At 37.9% G+C, this 21,877-nt stretch overlaps 12 non-coding genes across 12 annotated transcripts; all 12 read right to left on the reverse strand.

Annotated features, from left to right (window-relative positions):
• Nucleotides 1-187: 187 nt before the first annotated feature.
• Nucleotides 188-270, reverse strand: Trnal-uaa (transfer RNA leucine (anticodon UAA)). Its single transcript has one exon. It is a non-coding gene; the product is annotated as a tRNA-Leu (tRNA).
• Nucleotides 271-1,093: 823 nt separating this feature from the next.
• Trnal-uaa (transfer RNA leucine (anticodon UAA)) lies at nt 1,094-1,176 on the reverse strand. The gene has a single exon. It is a non-coding gene; the product is annotated as a tRNA-Leu (tRNA).
• Nucleotides 1,177-3,356: 2,180 nt separating this feature from the next.
• Nucleotides 3,357-3,439, reverse strand: Trnal-uaa (transfer RNA leucine (anticodon UAA)). The gene has a single exon. It is a non-coding gene; the product is annotated as a tRNA-Leu (tRNA).
• Nucleotides 3,440-5,618: 2,179 nt separating this feature from the next.
• Nucleotides 5,619-5,701, reverse strand: Trnal-uaa (transfer RNA leucine (anticodon UAA)). Its single transcript has one exon. It is a non-coding gene; the product is annotated as a tRNA-Leu (tRNA).
• Nucleotides 5,702-6,071: 370 nt separating this feature from the next.
• Nucleotides 6,072-6,154, reverse strand: Trnal-uaa (transfer RNA leucine (anticodon UAA)). Its single transcript has one exon. It is a non-coding gene; the product is annotated as a tRNA-Leu (tRNA).
• Nucleotides 6,155-7,881: 1,727 nt separating this feature from the next.
• On the reverse strand, nt 7,882-7,964 carry Trnal-uaa (transfer RNA leucine (anticodon UAA)). The gene has a single exon. It is a non-coding gene; the product is annotated as a tRNA-Leu (tRNA).
• Nucleotides 7,965-9,239: 1,275 nt separating this feature from the next.
• Nucleotides 9,240-9,322, reverse strand: Trnal-uaa (transfer RNA leucine (anticodon UAA)). Its single transcript has one exon. It is a non-coding gene; the product is annotated as a tRNA-Leu (tRNA).
• A 1,275-nt stretch (nt 9,323-10,597) lies between these two features.
• Trnal-uaa (transfer RNA leucine (anticodon UAA)) lies at nt 10,598-10,680 on the reverse strand. Its single transcript has one exon. It is a non-coding gene; the product is annotated as a tRNA-Leu (tRNA).
• Nucleotides 10,681-15,927: 5,247 nt separating this feature from the next.
• Trnal-uaa (transfer RNA leucine (anticodon UAA)) lies at nt 15,928-16,010 on the reverse strand. The gene has a single exon. It is a non-coding gene; the product is annotated as a tRNA-Leu (tRNA).
• Nucleotides 16,011-16,380: 370 nt separating this feature from the next.
• Nucleotides 16,381-16,463, reverse strand: Trnal-uaa (transfer RNA leucine (anticodon UAA)). The gene has a single exon. It is a non-coding gene; the product is annotated as a tRNA-Leu (tRNA).
• An 821-nt stretch (nt 16,464-17,284) lies between these two features.
• Trnal-uaa (transfer RNA leucine (anticodon UAA)) lies at nt 17,285-17,367 on the reverse strand. The gene has a single exon. It is a non-coding gene; the product is annotated as a tRNA-Leu (tRNA).
• A 1,724-nt stretch (nt 17,368-19,091) lies between these two features.
• Nucleotides 19,092-19,174, reverse strand: Trnal-uaa (transfer RNA leucine (anticodon UAA)). Its single transcript has one exon. It is a non-coding gene; the product is annotated as a tRNA-Leu (tRNA).
• Nucleotides 19,175-21,877: the final 2,703 nt, after the last annotated feature.

A 21,877-nucleotide genomic window follows, 5' to 3' on the forward strand; every position in this document is an offset into this window, starting at 1 on the left:
GAGTTTGAAAGTTTCAGATATGGAAGGTATTATTGCGTATCGTGAAGTTACGGCTGGTAGAATTATTGGGGTATTCTATTTTGCCCTGTGCGATAATTCAACACAACGTATCATGTTAACACATTTCCACGGTTAAAACTCTCCAACCATCCCTCAATCTTCTTATCACACAGGTTAGCCTAGCTAATACCAGAGGTGGGGTTCGAACCCACGCGGACAATCGTCCATTGGAACTTAAGTCCAACGCCTTAACCACTCGGCCACCCTGGTTGAAATTTCAAGTTAATAAGGTTACTTGAACTTGGAAAAAGTACTGGCAATGAATCTTATTATTTTAAATCGCGCAAGAGCATTACCATTTGACGACCTTCAGACTTTTCAATAATTTGCCGTTTTGATAACTCAACAGATTGACTGGAACTGCAAAAAAGTATGGTAATATCTGTGATTTTGAGTTTGCAAGTTTGAGACATGGAAGAAATAATTGCGCATTGTGAAATAACGGCTGGTACAACTATTGCAGCTGTTCTATTTCTCCAGGTTCGATACTTCGCCACAACGTGTCATGGCAAACACATTTCCACGTTTAAATTCTCCAAGCATCCTTCAATCATCTTATCACCCAGATAAACCTAGCTAATACCGGAGGTTAGGTTCGAACCCACGCGGACAATCGTCCATTGGAACTTAAGTCCAACGCCTTAACCACTCGGCCACCCTGGTTGAAATTTCAGGTTACCAAGGTTACTTGAACTTTGAAAACGTACTGGCAATGAACCTTAGTAATCTAAATCGCGCAAGAGCACTACCATTTGACGACCTTCAGATTTTTCAATAATTTGCCCTTCTGATAACTCAACAAAATGAATGGAACTGCAAAATGGGATGGTAATATTTGGGATTTTGAGTTTGAAAGTTTCAGATATGGAAGGCATTATTGCGTATCGTGAAGTAACGGCTGGTAGAATTATTGGGGCTATTCTATTTTGCCTTGTGGGATAATTCAACACAACGTATCATGTTAACACATTTCCACGGTTAAAACTCTCCAAGCATCCTTCAATCTTCTTATCACACAGGTTAGCCTAGCTAATACCAGAGGTGGGGTTCGAACCCATGCGGACAATAGTCCATTGGAACTTAAGTTCAACGCCTTAACCACTCGGCCACCCTGGTTGAAATTTCAAGTTAATAAGGTTACTTGAACTTGGAAAAAGTACTGGAAATGAATCTTATTTTTTTAAATCGCGCAAGAGCATTACCATTTGACGAATTTCAGATTTTTTAATAACTTTCTATTTTGATAGCTCAACAAAGTGAATGGAGCTTCAAAAAAGGATGGTAATATTTGGGATTTGGAGTTTGAATGTTTGAGATATGGAAGGCATTATTGCGCATCGTGAAGTAACGGCTGGTACAAATATTTCAGCTGTTCTATTTCTCCAGGTTCGATACTTCGCCAAAACGTGTCATGGCAAACACATTTTCACGTTTAATTTCTCCAAGCATCCTTCAATCATCTTGTCACCCAGATAAACCTAGCTAATACCTGATGGGGGGTTCGAACCCACGCGGACAATCGTCCATTGTAACTTAAGTCCAACGCCTTAACCACTCGGCCACCCTGGTTGAAATATCAGGTTACCAAGGTTACTTGAACTTGGAAAACGTACTGGCAATGAACCTTAGTATTCTAAATCGTGCAAGAGCACTACCATTTGACGACTTTCAGATTTTTTAATAGATTGCCCTTTTGATAACTCAACAAAATGAATGGAACTGCAAAATGGGATGGTACTATTTGGGATTTTGAGTTTGAAAGTTTCAGATATGGAAGGCATTATTGCGTATCGTGAAGTAACGGATAGTAAAATTATTGGCGCTATTCTATTTTGCCTTGTGGGATAATTCAACACAACGTATCATTTTAACACATTACCACGGTTTAAACTTTCCAAGCATCCCTCAATCTTCTTATCACACAGGTTAGCCTAGCTAATACCAGAGATGGGGTTGAAACCATGTGGACAATAGTCCATTGGAACTTAAGTCTAACGCCTTAACCACTCGGCCACCCTGGTTGAAATTTCAGGTTACCAAGGTTATTTGAACTTGGAAAACGTACTGGCAATGAACCTTAGTATTCTAAATCGCGCAAGAGCACTACCATTTGACGACCTTTAGATTTTTCAATAATTTGCCCTTTTGATAACTCAACAAAATGAATGGAACTGCAAAATGGGATGGTACTATTTGGGATTTTGAGTTTGAAAGTTTCAGATATGGAAGGCATTATTGCGTATCGTGAAGTAACGGATAGTAAAATTATTGGCGCTATTCTATTTTGCCCTGTGGGATAATTCAACACAACGTATCATTTTAACACATTACCACGGTTTAAACTTTCCAAGCATCCCTCAATCTTCTTATCACACAGGTTAGCCTAGCTAATACCAGAGATGGGGTTGAAACCATGTGGACAATAGTCCATTGGAACTTAAGTCTAACGCCTTAACCACTCGGCCACCCTGGTTGAAATTTCAGGTTACCAAGGTTATTTGAACTTGGAAAACGTACTGGCAATAAACCTTAGTATTCTAAATCGTGCAAGAGCACTACCATTTGACGACCTTCAGATTTTTCAATAATTTGCCCTTTTGATAACTCAACAAAATGAATGGAAATGCAAAATGGGACGGTAATACTTGGGATTTTGAGTTTGAAAGTTTCAGATATGGAAGGCATTATTGCGTATCGTGAAGTAACGGCTGGTAGAATTATTGGGGCTATTCTATTTTGCCCTGTGGAATAATTCAACGCAACGTATCATGTTAACACATTTCCACGGTTAAAACTCTCCAAGTATTCCTCTATCTTCTTATCACACAGGTTAGCCTAGCTAATACCAGAGGTGGGGTTGCAACTCATGCGGACCATAGTCCATTGAAACTTAAGTCCAACGCCTTAACCACTCGGCCACCCTGGTTGAAATTTCAGGTTACCAAGGTTACTTGAACTTGGAAAACGTACTGGCAATGAACCTTAGTATTCTAAATCGTGCAAGAGCACTACCATTTGACAAACTTCAGATTTTTCAATAATTTGCCCTTTTGATAACTCAACGAAATGAATGAAATTGCAAAATGGGATGGTAATACTTGGGATTTTGTGTTTGAAAGTTTCAGATATGGAAGGCATTATTGCGTATCGTGAAGTAACGGTTGGTAGAATTATTGGGGCTATTCTGTTTTGCCCTGTGGGATAATTCAACACAACATATCATGTTAACACATTTCCACGGTTAAAACTCTCCAAACATCCCTCAATCTTCTTATCACACAGGTTAGCCTAGCTAATACCAGAGGTGGGGTTCGAACCCACGCGGACAATCGTCCATTGTAACTTAAGTCCAACGCCTTAACCACTCGGCCACCCTGGTTGAAATTTCAGGTTACCAAGGTTACTTGAACTTGGAAAACGTACTGGCAATGAACCTTAGTATTCTAAATCGTGCAGGAGCACTACCATTTGACGACCATCAGATTTTTTAATAGATTGCCCTTTTGATAACTCAACAAAATGAATGGAACTGCAAAATGGGATGGTACTATTTGGGATTTTGAGTTTGAAAGTTTCAGATATGGAAGGCATTATTGCGTATCGTGAAGTAACGGCTGGTAAAATTATTGGCGCTATTCTATTTTGCCCTGTGGGATAATTCAACACAACGTATCATTTTAACACATTTCCACGGTTTAAACTTTCCAAGCATCCCTCAATCTTCTTATCACACAGGTTAGCCTAGCTAATACCAGAGATGGGGTTGAAACCATGTGGACAATAGTCCATTGGAACTTAAGTCTAACGCCTTAACCACTCGGCCACCCTGGTTGAAATTTCAGGTTACCAAGGTTATTTAAACTTGGAAAACGTACTGGCAATGAACCTTAGTATTCTAAATCGCGCAAGAGCACTACCATTTGACGACCTTCAGATTTTTCAACAATTTGCCCTTTTGATAACTCAACAAAATGAATGGAACTGCAAAATGGGATGGTAATATTTGAGATTTTGAGTTTGAAAGTTTCAGATATGGAAGGCATTATTGCGTATCGTGAAGTAACGGCTGGTAAATTTATTGGCGGTATTCTATTTTGCCCTGTGGAATAATTCAACGCAACGTATCATGTTAACACATTTCCACGGTTAAAACTCTCCAAGTATTCCTCTATCTTCTTATCACACAGGTTAGCCTAGCTAATACCAGAGGTGGGGTTGGAACCCATGCGGACAATCGTCCATTGGAACTTAAGTCCAACGCCTCAACCACTCGGCCACCCTGGTTGAAATTTCAGGTTACCAAGGTTACTTGAACTTGGAAAAAGTACTGGCAATGAACCTTAGTATTCTAAATCGTGCAAGAGCACTACCATTTGACGACCTTTAGATTTTTCAATAATTTGCCCTTTTGATAACTCAACAAAATGAATGGAATTGCAAAATGGGATGGTACTATTTGGGATTTTGAGTTTGAAAGTTTCAGATATGGAAGGCATTATTGCGTATCGTGAAGTAACGGCTGGTAAAATTATTGGCGCTATTCTATTTTGCCCTGTGGGATAATTCAACACAACGTATCATGTTAACACATTTCCACGGTTTAAACTTTCCAAGCATCCCTCAATCTTCATATCACACAGGTTAGCCTAGCTAATACCAGAGATGGGGTTGAAACCATGTGGACAATAGTCCATTGGAACTTAAGTCTAACGCCTTAACCACTCGGCCACCCTGGTTGAAATTTCAGGTTACCAAGGTTATTTGAACTTGGAAAACGTACTGGCAATGAACCTTAGTATTCTAAATCGCGCAAGAGCACTACCATTTGACGACCTTCAGATTTTTCAATAATTTGCCCTTTTGATAACTCAACAAAATGAATGGAACTGCAAAATGGGATGGTAATATTTGGGATTTTGAGTTTGGAGGTTTCAGATATGGAAGGCATTATTGCGTATCGTGAAGTAACGGCTGGTAAATTTATTGGCGGTATTCTATTTTGCCCTGTGGGATAATTCAACACAACGTATCATGTTAACACATTTCCACGGTTTAAACTTTCCAAGCATCCCTCAATCTTCTTATCACACAGGTTAGCCTAGCTAATACCAGGGGTGGTGTTTGAACCCATGCGGACAATAGACCATTGGAACTTAAGTCTAACGCCTTAACCACTCGGCCACCCTGGTTGAACATTCAGGTTAATAAGGTTACTTGAATTTGGAAAGGGTACGGGAAATGAACCTTAGTATTCTAAATCGCCCAAGAACATTACCATTTGACGAACTTCAGATTTTGTAATAATTTTCCATTTTGATAGCTCAACAAAATGAGTGGAGCTGCAAAAAAGGATGGTAATATTTGAGATTTGGAGTTTGAATGTTTGAGATATGGAAGGCATTATTGCGCATCGTGAAGTAACGGCTGGTAGAACTATTGGGGCTATTCTATTTCGCCATGTGGGATAATTCAACACAACGTGTCATATTAACGCATTTCCACGGCAAAACCCTCCAAGCATCCCTCAATCTTCTTATCACACAGGTTAGCCTAGCTAATACCAGAGGTGAGGTTCGAACCCATACGGACAATAGTCCATTGGAACTTAAGTCCAACGCCTTAACCACTCGGCCACCCTGGTTGAAATTTCAGGTTACCAAGGTTACTTGAACTTGGAAAAAGTACTGGCAATGAACCTTAGTATTCTAAATCGTGCAAGAGCACTACCATTTGACGACCTTTAGATTTTTCAATAATTTGCCCTTTTGATAACTCAACAAAATGAATGGAATTGCAAAATGGGATGGTAATACTTGGGATGTTGAGTTTGAAAGTTTCAGATATGGAAGGCATTATTGCGTATCGTGAAGTAACGGTTGGTAGAATTATTGGGGCTATTCTGTTTTGCCCTGTGGGATAATTCAACACAACATATCATGTTAACACATTTCCACGGTTAAAACTCTCCAAACATCCCTCAATCTTCTTATCACACAGGTTAGCCTAGCTAATACCAGAGGTGGGGTTCGAACCCACGCGGACAATCGTCCATTGTAACTTAAGTCCAACGCCTTAACCACTCGGCCACCCTGGTTGAAATTTCAGGTTACCAAGGTTACTTGAACTTGGAAAACGTACTGGCAATGAACCTTAGTATTCTAAATCGTGCAAGAGCACTACCATTTGACGACTTTCAGATTTTTTAATAGATTGCCCTTCTGATAACTCAACAAAATGAATGGAACTGCAAAATGGGATGGTACTATTTGGGATTTTGAGTTTGAAAGTTTCAGATATGGAAGGCATTATTGCGTATCGTGAAGTAACGGCTGGTAAAATTATTGGCGCTATTCTATTTTGCCCTGTGGGATAATTCAACACAACGTACCATGTTAACACATTTCCACGGTTTAAACTTTCCAAGCATCCCTCAATCTTCTTATCACACAGGTTAGCCTAGCTAATACCAGAGATGGGGTTGAAACCATGTGGACAATAGTCCATTGGAACTTAAGTCTAACGCCTTAACCACTCGGCCACCCTGGTTGAAATTTCAGGTTACCAAGGTTATTTGAACTTGGAAAACGTACTGGCAATGAACCTTAGTATTCTAAATCGCGCAAGAGCACTACCATTTGACGACCTTCAGATTTTTCAATAATTTGCCCTTTTGATAACTCAACAAAATGAATGGAACTGCAAAATGGGATGGTAATATTTGGGATTTTGAGTTTGGAGGTTTCAGATATGGAAGGCATTATTGCGTATCGTGAAGTAACGGCTGGTAAATTTATTGGCGGTATTCTATTTTGCCCTGTGGGATAATTCAACACAACGTATCATGTTAACACATTTCCACGGTTTAAACTTTCCAAGCATCCCTCAATCTTCTTATCACACAGGTTAGCCTAGCTAATACCAGGGGTGGTGTTTGAACCCATGCGGACAATAGACCATTGGAACTTAAGTCTAACGCCTTAACCACTCGGCCACCCTGGTTGAACATTCAGGTTAATAAGGTTACTTGAATTTGGAAAGGGTACGGGAAATGAACCTTAGTATTCTAAATCGCCCAAGAACATTACCATTTGACGAACTTCAGATTTTGTAATAATTTTCCATTTTGATAGCTCAACAAAATGAGTGGAGCTGCAAAAAAGGATGGTAATATTTGAGATTTGGAGTTTGAATGTTTGAGATATGGAAGGCATTATTGCGCATCGTGAAGTAACGGCTGGTAGAACTATTGGGGCTATTCTATTTCGCCATGTGGGATAATTCAACACAACGTGTCATATTAACGCATTTCCACGGCAAAACCCTCCAAGCATCCCTCAATCTTCTTATCACACAGGTTAGCCTAGCTAATACCAGAGGTGAGGTTCGAACCCATACGGACAATAGTCCATTGGAACTTAAGTCCAACGCCTTAACCACTCGGCCACCCTGAGTGAAATTTCAGGTTACCAAGGTTACTTGAACTTGGAAAAAGTACTGGCAATGAACCTTAGTATTCTAAATCGTGCAAGAGCACTACCATTTGACGACCTTTAGATTTTTCAATAATTTGCCCTTTTGATAACTCAACAAAATGAATGGAATTGCAAAATGGGATGGTAATACTTGGGATTTTGAGTTTGAAAGTTTCAGATATGGAAGGCATTATTGCGTATCGTGAAGTAACGGTTGGTAGAATTATTGGGGCTATTCTGTTTTGCCCTGTGGGATAATTCAACACAACATATCATGTTAACACATTTCCACGGTTAAAACTCTCCAAACATCCCTCAATCTTCTTATCACACAGGTTAGCCTAGCTAATACCAGAGGTGGGGTTCGAACCCACGCGGACAATCGTCCATTGTAACTTAAGTCCAACGCCTTAACCACTCGGCCACCCTGGTTGAAATTTCAGGTTACCAAGGTTACTTGAAGTTGGAAAACGTACTGGCAATGAACCTTAGTATTCTAAATCGTGCAAGAGCACTACCATTTGACGACTTTCAGATTTTTTAATAGATTGCCCTTCTGATAACTCAACAAAATGAATGGAACTGCAAAATGGGATGGTACTATTTGGGATTTTGAGTTTGAAAGTTTCAGATATGGAAGGCATTATTGCGTATCGTGAAGTAACGGCTGGTAAAATTATTGGCGCTATTCTATTTTGCCCTGTGGGATAATTCAACACAACGTACCATGTTAACACATTTCCACGGTTTAAACTTTCCAAGCATCCCTCAATCTTCTTATCACACAGGTTAGCCTAGCTAATACCAGAGATGGGGTTGAAACCATGTGGACAATAGTCCATTGGAACTTAAGTCTAACGCCTTAACCACTCGGCCACCCTGGTTGAAATTTCAGGTTACCAAGGTTATTTGAACTTGGAAAACGTACTGGCAATGAACCTTAGTATTCTAAATCGCGCAAGAGCACTACCATTTGACGACCTTCAGATTTTTCAATAATTTGCCCTTTTGATAACTCAACAAAATGAATGGAACTGCAAAATGGGATGGTAATATTTGGGATTTTGAGTTTGGAGGTTTCAGATATGGAAGGCATTATTGCGTATCGTGAAGTAACGGCTGGTAAATTTATTGGCGGTATTCTATTTTGCCCTGTGGGATAATTCAACACAACGTATCATGTTAACACATTTCCACGGTTTAAACTTTCCAAGCATCCCTCAATCTTCTTATCACACAGGTTAGCCTAGCTAATACCAGGGGTGGTGTTTGAACCCATGCGGACAATAGACCATTGGAACTTAAGTCTAACGCCTTAACCACTCGGCCACCCTGGTTGAAATTTCAGGTTACCAAGGTTACTTGAACTTGGAAAACGTACTGGCAATGAACCTTAGTATTCTAAATCGTGCAAGAGCACTACCATTTGACGACTTTCAGATTTTTTAATAGATTGCCCTTTTGATAACTCAACAAAATGAATGGAAATGCAAAATGGGATGGTAATATTTGGGATTTTGAGTTTGAAAGTTTCAGATATGGAAGGCATTATTGCGTATCGTGAAAAAACGGCTAGTAAAATTATTGGGGCTATTCTATTTTGCCTTGTGGGATAATTCAACACAACGTATCATGTTAACACATTTCAACGGTTTAAACTCTCCAAGCATCCCTCAATCTTCTTATCACACAGGTTAGCCTAGCTAATACCAGAGGTGGGGTTCGAACACACGCGGACAATGGTCCATTGGAACTTAAGTCCAACGCCTTAACCACTCGGCCACCTTGGTTGAAATTTCAGGTTACCAAGGTTGCTTGAACTTGGAAAACGTACTGGCAATGAACCTCAGTATTCTAAATCGCGCAAGAGCACTACCATTTGACGGCCTTCAGATTTTTCAATAATTTGCCCTTTTGATAACTCAACAAAATGAATGGAACTGCAAAATGGGATGGTAATATTTAGGATTTTGAGTTTGAAAGTTTCAGATATGGAAGGCATTATTGCGTATCGTGAAGTAACGGCTGGTAAAATTATTGGGGCTATTCTATTTTGCCTTGTGGGATAATTCAACACAACGTATCATGTTAACACATTTCAACGGTTTAAACTCTCCAAGCATCCCTCAATCTTCTTATCACACAGGTTAGCCTAGCTAATACCAGAGGTGGTGTTTGAACCCATGCGGACAATAGACCATTGGAACTTAAGTCTAACGCCTTAACCACTCGGCCACCCTGGTTGAACATTCAGGTTAATAAGGTTACTTGAATTTGGAAAGGGTACGGGAAATGAACCTTAGTATTCTAAATCGCCCAAGAGCATTACCATTTGACGAACTTCAGATGTTGTAATAATTTTCCATCTTGATAGCTCAACAAAATGAATGGAGATGCAAAAAAGGATGGTAATATTTAGGATTTGGAGTTTGAATGTTTGAGATATGGAAGGCATTGTTGCGCATCGTGAAGTAACGGCTGGTAGAACCATTGGGGCTATTCAACTTCGCCATGTGGGATAATTCAACACAACGTGTCATGTTAACGCATTTCAACGGCAAAACCCTCCAAGCATCCCTCAATCTTCTTATCACACAGGTTAGCCTAGCTAATACCAGAGGTGAGGTTCGAACCCATACGGACAATAGTCCATTGGAACTTAAGTCCATCGCCTTAACCACTCGGCCAACCTGGTTGAAATTTCAGGTTACCAAGGTTACTTCAACTTGGAAAACGTACTGGCAATGAACCTTAGTATTCTAAATCGAGCAAGAGCACTACCATTTGACGTACTTCAGATTTTTTAATAATTTGCCCTTTTGATAACTCAACAAAATGAATGGAACTGCAAAATGGGATGGTAACACTTGGGATTTTGAGTTTGAAAGTTTCAGATATGGAAGGCATTATTGCGTATCGTGAAGTAACGGCTGGTAGAATTATTGGGGCTATTCTATTTTGCCCTCTGGGATAATTCAACACAACGTGTCATGTTAACACATTTCCACGGTTAAAACTTTCCGAGCATCCCTTAATCTTCTTATCACACAGGTTAGCCTAGCTAATAACAGAGGTGGGGTTCGAACCCATGCGGACAATAGTCCATTGGAACTTAAGTCCAACGCCTTAACCACTCGGCCACCCTGGTTGAAATTTCATGTTAATAAGGTTACTTGAACTTGGAAAAAGTACTGGCAATGAATCTGATTATTTTAAATCGCGCAAGAGCATTACCATTTGACGACCTTCAGATTTTTCAATAATTTGCCCTTTTGATAACTCAACAAAATGAATGGAACTGCAAAAAAGGAGGGTAATATTTGGGACTGGAATTGGAATGTTTAAGATATGGAAGGAATGATTGCGCATTGTGAAAGAACGGCTGGTACAACTATTGCAGCTATTCTACTCTCCAAGTTCGATACTTTGCCACAACGAGTCATGGCAAACACACTTCCACGTTTAAATTCTCCAAGCATCCTCCAATTATCTTATCAAAAACGTTAACCTAGCTAATAACAGAGGTGGTGTTCGAACCCACTCGGACAAGCGTCCATTGGAACTTAAGTCCAACACCTTATCCACTCGGCCACTCTGGTTGAATATTCAGGTTAATAAGGTTACTTAAACTAGGAAAAAGTACTGGCAATGAATCTTAGTATTCTAAATCGTGTAAGAGCATTGACATCTGTCGACCTTCTTATCTCTTTAATAATTTGCCGCTTTCATAATTCAACAAATTGGGTAAGTGTAAGAGCCTTGACATCTGTCGACCTTCTTATTTATTTAATAATTCGCAGCTTTGATAATTCATTAAATTGCCTGGAACTGCAAAAAGAGATGTAATCTTTGAGATTTTGAATTTGAAATTTGGTGACATGGAATGAGTAATTGCGTATCGTGATATAACGGCTAGTACAACTATTGCAGCTATTCTACCTCTCCAAGTTCGATACTTCGCAACAACGTGTCATGGCAAACACATTTCCACGTTTAAATTCTCCAAGCATCCTTCAATCATTTTATCAAAAACGTTAACCTAGCTAATAACAGAGATGGGGTTCGAACCCACTCGGAGAAACGTTCATTGGAGCTTAAGTCCATCGCCTTAACCACTCGGCCATCCTGGTTGAATATTCAGGTAAATAAGGTTACTTGAACTTGGAAGAAGTACTGGCAATGAACCTTACTATTTTAAATCGCACAAGAGCATTAACATCTGTCGATCTTCTTATTTCTTTAATAATTTGCCGTTTTGATAATTCAACAAATTGATTGGAACTCGAAAAAAAATGGTAATGTTTGGGATCGTGAGTTTGAAAATTTGAGATATGGAAGGAATAATTGCGCATTGCGAAATAACGGCTGGGACAACTATTGCAGCTATTCTACCTTTCCAAGTTCGGTACTTCGCAACAACGTGTCATGGCAAACACATTTCCACGTTTAAATTCTGCAAGCATCCTTCAATCATCTTATCAAAAACGTTAACTTGGCTAATAACAGAGATGGGTTTCGAACCCACTCGGAGAAACGTTCATTGGAGCTTATGTCCAACGCCTTAACCACTCGGCCACCCTTGTTGAATATTCAGGTTAATTAGGTTACTTGAGTTTGAAAAGGGTACGTGAAATGAACCTTAGTATTCTAAATCGCCCAAGAGCATTACCATTTGACGAACTTCAGATTTTTTAATAATTTTCCATTTTGATAGGATAACAAAAGGAATGGAGCTCCAAAAAGTGATAGTAATATTTGGGATTTTGAGTATGAAATTTTGAGATATGGAAGGCATAATTGCGCATCGTGAAATAACGGCTTGTAGAATTATTGGTGCTATTTCATTTCGCCATGTGCGATACTTCACCACAACGTATCATGTTAACACATCTCCACGGTTAAAACTCTCCAAGCATCCCTCAATTTTCTTATTATTATTATATTATTAAAAATTTCTTTTACATTGACGTGTAAAAAAAAAATAAAAAAAATTCTAGCTTCTCGGGAAAAGTCGCTAATTAAAGTCAATGAAGAAGGCAATTAATTTAGTTAATTTGACTTCTTTGCTTTGCATATCATCATCCTGAGATAAAGGATGGTTAGACTATAGCTTTTATTTTTGAGATCCTATATATTGCAAGGAAGTGGTATGCCAGAAAATTCAGGAAAAAAAAAACACAACAAAAACAAATCGCAAAATGCTATAAATACTAAATAAAAGTCTGCCTGTCAAATAAAACCTAATCCATTAATATACGGTTTGCACAACCTACAAGGGCAACTTTCTGGATTCCATTTCTTAATTTTTGACTTAAACTCTTGTAACGTTTCAGATGTTTTTATATTTGATGGTATCATCTGCCACAATTTTGGCGCAAAATTTGAGATAGTTTCAGTGCCATAAGTAGACGTTTTTGCTGTGCGATAGCAAAGTTCTCTTTCATTTCTCAAATTATAAGTGCTACTACGGAACAGAAAAATATCACTTATTATATCAGGTGAGAGTTTGTTTTTAGCTTTATATATATCTATAGCTAGTGTTTCAAGATTTTTTCCGTGTATCGTTTTTGATTTATCTCTATGTAACAGTTCCTTAAATGTTGATGTATGGTCACAATAGATTATTCGAAGTGCTCTTACATGCAGATTATTAATTCTGTTATTCAATGTTCTATTGTGGAACATCCATATCAAAGGACAGTAACTGAATTGAGAGGTAACAAAAGCCTTCATAATAACTCTTCTTTTTTGAGTATTCATGTAAGGTGCAACACGCGCTAACGCATATAGTTTTTGGCTGGTTTTTTGACATAAGTCCGTTACATGCAAATCAAATTTTAATTTCCGATCAATTTTTATTCCTAACAGTTTCTGTTGGTCACTGTTTTCAATGTACGTGTCTCCAACGACAGCTTTTGTATCAAGTGGTAAACTAGAAAGAAGATGGCTCTTTGCTTCATTGGCTTTCATACCGTTTTCAGCAAACCATATAAACATTCTTTTTGCTGTTTTTTCAAGGTCTTCTACAACTTGATTTTTATCAGACCCATACGTATATGGGGTGTTGTCATCTGTGTAGCTAGCTATATCAGTTTCAATCGTTATCAGAAATAAATCTATCAGGAAAACGTTGAAGAGTAGTGGGCCTAAAATAGACCCTTGTGGCACACCAAATAAGATGTCGAGTAACGTACTAAATGAGTTGTTTATTTTAACTCTTTGTTTCCGGCCAGTTAAATAGCTATGTATTAATCTCAAAACATCCTTGTCAAACCCATAAGCGTGCAGTTTAGCAATGGTAAATCGTGATTTATACAGTCAAAAGCTTTAGACAAGTCTGTCAATAACGCTGCGTAAGATCCTTTATTATCTAGGCTTTTTTTTACATTTTTCGATCATTGCTATAAGGCATTGCTGCGTACTAAAACCTCTCCGAAAACCACACTGCTGCTTGTTAAAAATAGGTTGAAAAAAAGCTTCAATTTGTTCGTATAAGCATTTTTCGAATATCTTAGAGATATTAGGCAGTATACTGACCGGGCGGTAGTTACACTTGTCCGTACGGTCCTCCTTTTTAAAAACTGGAATGACGTCTGCGTTCTTAAGGCTTTTTGAAAAATTGGATTGGTCGATGTTATAATTTATGCTATTGCACAAAACATTTCCAAAAATGTCAGAATTTTTCTGTATTATTTTCGTTGGAATGTCAGACTGCTGTGTAGTTTTATTTTTATCCAAATCTTTAATTTTTTTTGTAACATCAGATAGGCTGACTCGTCTAAAAGAAAGCTTTTTACCAGACTCGCCATAAAACTGTTTGATTTTGACAACACTTGGATGATTAGCAAATTTTGATAACGAGGTCTCAATAGATTTATCATTAAAAATATTATCATTTTGTGGATTTTCATTTAGCTTGATTCTAAGATTGGGAACAAGGTTGCAAAAATAATCATTGAAAATCGATGCTATTTCAAGGTCATCAGTGATAGTTTTTCCATTTTCAACTAATGTTATCAGCTCTTTGTTTTTGACTTTCTCAGTAAAGCAAGGTTTAACTGTGTTCCAGAACTTTTTATTATCTGTAACACTTTTAATCTCTAAATTGTTATAGTACGTTTCTTTACTTTTTTGTACTAGTTTGACACATTTATTTCTTTGCGTTTTAAAAGCAGTTTTAGTTTCATCGCTTTTGCTTTTTAAGTATTTATTTCTTAGTCTAGATCTAGTCATTATTGCCTTATTTAACTCTTTATTCATAAAAGGTGCTTGGTTGGTTCTCAAATATTTCGTTTTCTTTGGAGCATGTATATTAAGAGTGTTCATGACTTTGTTCAAAGATGCTTCAAGATCAATACCTAAGAAATCGGTTTCATTTAACGATTTAAAAAGGTCCCCCCGGAAAGTTTCATGGTCAATTTTTTTGTAGTCCCTATATTGTTGTATGTTCGGTTTACCCTTTTTAAATTTAGTTTTCATAAAAGTCACAGTCATCTTGTAGAAGTCAGATAAGCCTGTTTCCACAACATTAGTGTGTTGAAAGCTTGATGATTTGTTAGTAAGGATCAAGTCGATGCAAGTTGGCTTGCATTGGCTTTTAAAACAAGTAGGCTCTTTTACAAGGTTATGCAAACCATAAATTTTTGCAAAATCAGAAAGTGGAATTTCGCTTGGTTCAGCATTGAAATCACCGATCACAAGAAGATTGTCATAAGTAGCAGAATGTTTAGCAAGTTCCTCTTCAATATTTTGCAAATGTTTTTTCAAATTTTGTTTATGAGGGTTGTATACGCAACAGAGGAGCCACTTTTGTTTCCGCAGATTTATTTCCACTAATAAGTATTCTGCATGGTTTTAAAATTTACAGGTAATGGGTCGGGATGGAATATCTTGCCGTAAATACAGCAGAATACCCCCACCGAAACAGTCTCGGTCTAGCCTGTATGGTTTGGTATAGCCATTGATAAAAAATTGTGATGTGGGAAAAGAGTTGTCGATTTTAGACTCTGAGACCATCAAAATGTCAAGATTACCATCTACAGTCGCAGAAAGCATCTCAAATTTGTTTCTTATTGAGTTGATATTTATATGCCCAATAGCTACTCTATGAAGGTTTTTAATGCGCAAGTTATTTAATCTCGTATGAGCGTTTAACTCGCCGGGAATAGAATTGGAACTTGCAAAATACTGTGCTGGCTCAGAGTTGTTATGACTTTGTTCGCAAATTTCAGAACACCATGATGATACATAACTATCGTTAGTGTGATCATTGTGTAAAAAATTTGTAATTTGATTTTCATCCCCGTTTTCAAACACTTCTTTTTCAATTTCATTTGAAGTGCTTAACGAGGGTAAAAATCAGATTCACACATATCACACAGGTTACCGTAGCTAATACCAGAGATGGGGTTCGAACCCACGCGGACAATCGTCCATTGGAAATTAAGTCCAACGCCTTAACCACTCGGCCACCCTGGTTGAAATTTCAAGTTAATAAGGTTACTTGAACTTGGAAAAAGTACTGGCAATGAATCTTATTATTTTAAATCGCGCAAGAGCATTACCATTTGACGACCTTCAGACTTTTCAATAATTTGCCGTTTTGATAACTCAACAAAATGAATGGAACTGCAAAATGGGATGGTAATATTTGGGATTTTGAGTTTGAAAGTTTCAGATGTGGAAGGCATTATTGCGTATCGTGAAGTAACGGCTGGTAGAATTATTGGGGCTATTCTATTTTGCCCTGTGGGATAATTCAACACAACGTATCATGTTAACACATTTCCACGGTTAAAACTCTGCAAGCATCCCTCAATCTTCTTATCACACAGGTTAGCCTAGCTAATACCAGAGGTGGGGTTCGAACCCATGCGGACAATAGTCCATTGGAACTTAAGTCCAACGCCTTAACCACTCGGCCACCCTTGTTGAAATTTCAAGTTAATAAGGTTACTTGAACTTGGAAAAAGTACTGTCAATGAATCTTATTATTTTAAATCGCGCAAGAGCATTACCATTTGACGACCTTCATATTTTTTAATAATTTTCCATTTTGAAAGCCAACAAAATGAATGGAGCTGTAAAAAAGGATAGTAATATTTGGGATTTTGAGTTTGAATGTTTGAGATATGGAAGGCATTATTGCGCATCGTGAAGTAACGGCTGGTGGAACTATTGGGGCTATTCTATTTCGCCATGCGGGATAATTCAACACAACGTGTCATGTTAACGCATTTCTACGGCAAAACCCTCCAAGCATCCCTCAATCTTCTTATCACACAGGTTAGCCTAGCTAATACCAGAGGTGGGGTTCAAACCCATGCGGACAATAGTCCATTGGAACTTAAGTCCAACGCCTTAACCACTCGTCCACCCTGGTTGAAATTTCAAGTTAATAAGGTTACTTGAACTTGGAAAAAGTACTGGCAATGAATCTTATTATTTTAAATCGCGCAAGAGCATTACCATTTGACGACCTTCAGATTTTTGAATAATTTGCCCTTTTGATAACTCAACAAAATGAATGGAACTACAAAATGGGATGGTAATATTTGGGATTTTGAGTTTGAAAGTTTCAGATATGGAAGGCATTATTGCGTATCGTGAAGTAACGGCTGGTAGAATTATTGGGGCTATTCTATTTTGCCCTGTGGGATAATTCAACACAACGTATCATGTTAACACATTCCTACGGTTAAAACTCGCCAGGCATCCCTCAATCTTCTTATCACACAGGTTAGCCTAGCTAATACCAGAGATGGGGTTCGAACCCATGCGGACAATAGTCCATTTGAACTTAAGTCCAACGCCTTAACCCCTCGGCCACCCTGGTTGAAATTTCAAGTTAATAAGGTTACTTGAACTTGGAAAAAGTACTGGCAATGAATCTTATTATTTTAAATCGCGCAAGAGCATTACCATTTGACGACCTTCAGATTTTTCAATAATTTGCCGTTTTGATAACTCAACAAAATGAATGGGGCTGCAAAGAGGGATGGTAATATTTCGGATTTTGAGTTTGAAAATTTGAGATATGGAAGAAATAATTGCGCATTGTGAAATAACGGCTGGTACAACTATTGCAGCTATTCTACCTCTCCAAGTTCGATACTTCACCACAACGTGTCATGGCAAACACATTTCCACGTTTAAATTCTCCAAGCATCCTTCAATCATCTTATCACCCAGATAAACCTATCTAATACCAGAGGTGGGGTTCGAACCCACGCAGATAATCGTCCATTGAAACTTAAGTCCAACGCCTAACCACTCGCCCACCCTGGCTGAAATTTCAGGTTATTAAGGTTACTTGAACTTGGAAAAAGTACTGGCAATGAACCTAAATATTCTAAATCGTGTAAGAGCATTGACATCTGTCGACCTTCTTATTTCTTTATTAATTTGCCGTTTTGATAATTTACCAAATTGACTGGAACTGCAAAATAGTATGGTAATATTTGGGATTTTGAGTTTGAAAATTTAAGATATGGAAGGAATAATTGCGCATTGTGAAATAACGGCTGGTACAACTATTGCAGCTGTTCTATTTCTCCATGTTTGATACTTCGCCACAACGTGTCATGGCAAATACATTTCCACGTTTAAATTCTCCAAGTATCCTTCAATCATCTTATCACCCAGATAAACCTATCTAATACCAGGGGTGGTTCGAACCCACGCGGACAATCGTCCATTGGAACTTAAGTCCAACGCCTTAACCACTCGGCCACCCTTGTTGAAATTTCCGGTTAAAAAGATTACTTGAACTTGGAAAAAGTACTGGCAATGAACCTTAGTATTCTAAATCGCCTAAGAGCATTACCGTTTCACGACCTTCCGATTTTTCAATAAATTTTCTATTTTGATAGCTCAACAAAATGAATGGGGCTGCAAAAAGGGATGGTAATATTTGGGATTTTGAGTTTGAAAATTTGAGATATGGAAGGAATAATTGCGCATTGTGAAATAACGGCTGGTACAACTATTGCAGCTGTTCTATTTCTCCATGTTTGATACTTCGCCACAACGTGTCATGGCAAATACATTTCCACGTTTAAATTCTCCAAGTATCCTTCAATCATCTTATCACCCAGATAAACCTATCTAATACCAGGGGTGGTTCGAACCCACGCGGACAATCGTCCATTGGAACTTAAGTCCAACGCCTAACCACTCGCCCACCCTGGTTGAACTTTCAGGTTACCAAGGTTACTTGAACTTGGAAAACGTACTGGCAATGAACCTTAGTATTCTAAATCGCGCAAGACCACTACCATTTGACGACCTTCAGATTATCAATAATTTGCCCTCTTGATAACTCAACAAAATGAATGGAACAGCAAAATGGGATGGTAATACTTGGGATTTTGAGTTTAAAAGTTTCAGATATGGAAGGCATTATTGCGTATCGTGAAGTAACGGCTGGTAGAATTATTGGGGCTATTCTATTTTGCCCTGTGGGATAATTCAACACAACGTATCATGTTAACACATTTCCACGGTCAAAACTCTCCAAGCATCCCTCAATCTTCTTATCACACAGGTTAGCGTAGCTAATACCAGAGGTGGGGTTCGAACACACGCGGACAATCATCCATTGGAACTTAAGTCCAACGCCTTAACCACTCGGCCACCCTGGTTGAATTTTCCGGTTAAAAAGATTACTTGAACTTGGAAAAAGTACTGGCAATGAACCTTAGTATTCTAAATCGCTTAAGAGCATTACCATTTCACCACCTTCAGATTTTTTAATAAATTTTACAAAATGAATGGGGCTGCAAAAAGGGATGGTAATATTTGGGATTTTGAGTTTGAAAATTTGAGATATGGAAGAAATAATTGCGCATTGTGAAATAACGGCTGGTACAACTATTGCAGCTATTCTACCTCTCCAAGTTCGATACTTCACCACAACGTGTCATGGCAAACACATTTTCACGTTTAAATTCTCCAAGCATCCTTCAATCATCTTATCACCCAGATAAACCTATCTAATACCAGAGGTGGGGTTCGAACCCACGCGGACAATCGTCCATTGGAACTTAAGTCCAAGGCCTAACCACTCGCCCACCCTGGCTGAAATTTCAGGTTATTAAGGTTACTTGAACTTGGAAGAAGTACTGGCAATGAACCTTACTATTTTAAATCGCATAAGAGCATTAACATCTGTCGATCTTCTTATTTCTTTAATAATTTGCCGTTTTGATAATTCAACAAATTGATTGGAACTCGAAAAAAAATGGTAATGTTTGGGATCGTGAGTTTGAAAATTTGAGATATGGAAGGAATAATTGCGCATTGCGAAATAACGGCTGGGACAACTCTTGCAGCTATTCTACCTTTCCAAGTTCGGTACTTCGCAACAACGTGTCATGGCAAACACATTTCCACGTTTAAATTCTGCAAGCATCCTTCAATCATCTTATCAAAAACGTTAACTTGGCTAATAACAGAGATGGGTTTCGAACCCACTCGGAGAAACGTTCATTGGAGCTTATGTCCAACGCCTTAACCACTCGGCCACCCTTGTTGAATATTCAGGTTAATTAGGTTACTTGAGTTTGAAAAGGGTACGTGAAATGAACCTTAGTATTCTAAATCGCCCAAGAGCATTACCATTTGACGAACTTCAGATTTTTTAATAATTTTCCATTTTGATAGGATAACAAAAGGAATGGAGCTCCAAAAAGTGATAGTAATATTTGGGATTTTGAGTATGAAATTTTGAGATATGGAAGGCATAATTGCGCATCGTGAAATAACGGCTTGTAGAATTATTGGTGCTATTTCATTTCGCCATGTGCGATACTTCACCACAACGTATCATGTTAACACATCTCCACGGTTAAAACTCTCCAAGCATCCCTCAATTTTCTTATTATTATTATATTATTAAAAATTTCTTTTACATTGACGTGTAAAAAAAAAATAAAAAAAATTCTAGCTTCTCGGGAAAAGTCGCTAATTAAAGTCAATGAAGAAGGCAATTAATTTAGTTAATTTGACTTCTTTGCTTTGCATATCATCATCCTGAGATAAAGGATGGTTAGACTATAGCTTTTATTTTTGAGATCCTATATATTGCAAGGAAGTGGTATGCCAGAAAATTCGGGAAAAAAAAAACACAACAAAAACAAATCGCAAAATGCTATAAATACTAAATAAAAGTCTGCCTGTCAAATAAAACCTAATCCATTAATATACGGTTTGCACAACCTACAAGGGCAACTTTCTGGATTCCATTTCTTAATTTTTGACTTAAACTCTTGTAACGTTTCAGATGTTTTTATATTTGATGGTATCATCTGCCACAATTTTGGCGCAAAATTTGAGATAGTTTCAGTGCCATAAGTAGACGTTTTTGCTGTGCGATAGCAAAGTTCTCTTTCATTTCTCAAATTATAAGTGCTACTACGGAACAGAAAAATATCACTTATTATATCAGGTGAGAGTTTGTTTTTAGCTTTATATATATCTATAGCTAGTGTTTCAAGATTTTTTCCGTGTATCGTTTTTGATTTATCTCTATGTAACAGTTCCTTAAATGTTGATGTATGGTCACAATAGATTATTCGAAGTGCTCTTACATGCAGATTATTAATTCTGTTATTCAATGTTCTATTGTGGAACATCCATATCAAAGGACAGTAACTGAATTGAGAGGTAACAAAAGCCTTCATAATAACTCTTCTTTTTTGAGTATTCATGTAAGGTGCAACACGCGCTAACGCATATAGTTTTTGGCTGGTTTTTTGACATAAGTCCGTTACATGCAAATCAAATTTTAATTTCCGATCAATTTTTATTCCTAACAGTTTCTGTTGGTCACTGTTTTCAATGTACGTGTCTCCAACGACAGCTTTTGTATCAAGTGGTAAACTAGAAAGAAGATGGCTCTTTGCTTCATTGGCTTTCATACCGTTTTCAGCAAACCATATAAACATTCTTTTTGCTGTTTTTTCAAGGTCTTCTACAACTTGATTTTTATCAGACCCATACGTATATGGGGTGTTGTCATCTGTGTAGCTAGCTATATCAGTTTCAATCGTTATCAGAAATAAATCTATCAGGAAAACGTTGAAGAGTAGTGGGCCTAAAATAGACCCTTGTGGCACACCAAATAAGATGTCGAGTAACGTACTAAATGAGTTGTTTATTTTAACTCTTTGTTTCCGGCCAGTTAAATAGCTATGTATTAATCTCAAAACATCCTTGTCAAACCCATAAGCGTGCAGTTTAGCAATGGTAAATCGTGATTTATACAGTCAAAAGCTTTAGACAAGTCTGTCAATAACGCTGCGTAAGATCTTTTATTATCTAGGCTTTTTTTTACATTTTTCGAT

Source organism: Hydractinia symbiolongicarpus, chromosome 2 (assembly GCF_029227915.1).
Source record: "Hydractinia symbiolongicarpus strain clone_291-10 chromosome 2, HSymV2.1, whole genome shotgun sequence".
In the NCBI taxonomy this organism is placed as follows: Eukaryota; Metazoa; Cnidaria; class Hydrozoa; order Anthoathecata; family Hydractiniidae; genus Hydractinia; species Hydractinia symbiolongicarpus.